The following is a 719-nucleotide window of genomic DNA, read 5'->3' as shown; positions in this document are numbered from 1 at the left end:
ACGAATCCTCTCATTATAACACACGAATTGTAGACATTATGAAAGATTCATTATTTTATTGTTTATTGTGTTATAACATAGATTTGTGAGATTGAGATGAATTGAGATGTCTTTTAGAGATTCAGCGTTCTTTCAGAACAGTAACGTGATTACTTTTAAAAGCAGTAATCAGTAATTTGATTACATTTTCAGAGTAACTTGCCCAACACTGGCTTGCATGAATGTAGCCTACAGGAGTGCACTGCCAGAAAATGTTCACTAAATAAAAGATTACATTTTCGGTTTGTTTCTTGGCAAACCCTATGCATGCCTTCAAAACACTTGGAATGACGTGGCTGAATCATTATTTTAAAAGATTGTCAGTTTACTGCCATTAAAAGGACACGTTATCTATGTATGTATTTATTTATTTATTGTGATCCAAAAAACAAGGTAATATGTCTTTATAACAACATCAAACTCCAAACTATGAAGAGAGAGAGAGAGAGAGAGAGAGAGAGAGAGAGAGAGAGAGCAGTTAGTAAGTCCACCTCTGGTCATGTTTACAACATATTTTACTGTAATACTTCACTCTAAAAAATGCTGGGTTGTTTTAACCCAACAGTTGGGTTAGTCCATATTTGACCCAACATTGGGTTGAAACAACCCAGCATTTTTTAGAGTGTTATATTATTTCTATTTGATGACTTAGAGTGACATATTTAAACTCAATTGCCCTA

Source organism: Sinocyclocheilus anshuiensis, unplaced genomic scaffold (genome assembly GCF_001515605.1).
Source record: "Sinocyclocheilus anshuiensis isolate Anshui unplaced genomic scaffold, SAMN03320099.WGS_v1.1 scaffold1832, whole genome shotgun sequence".
Taxonomy (NCBI): Eukaryota; Metazoa; Chordata; class Actinopteri; order Cypriniformes; family Cyprinidae; genus Sinocyclocheilus; species Sinocyclocheilus anshuiensis.
The sequence above is the reverse complement of the archived record's forward strand: the minus strand, read 5'-3'. Positions refer to the sequence as shown.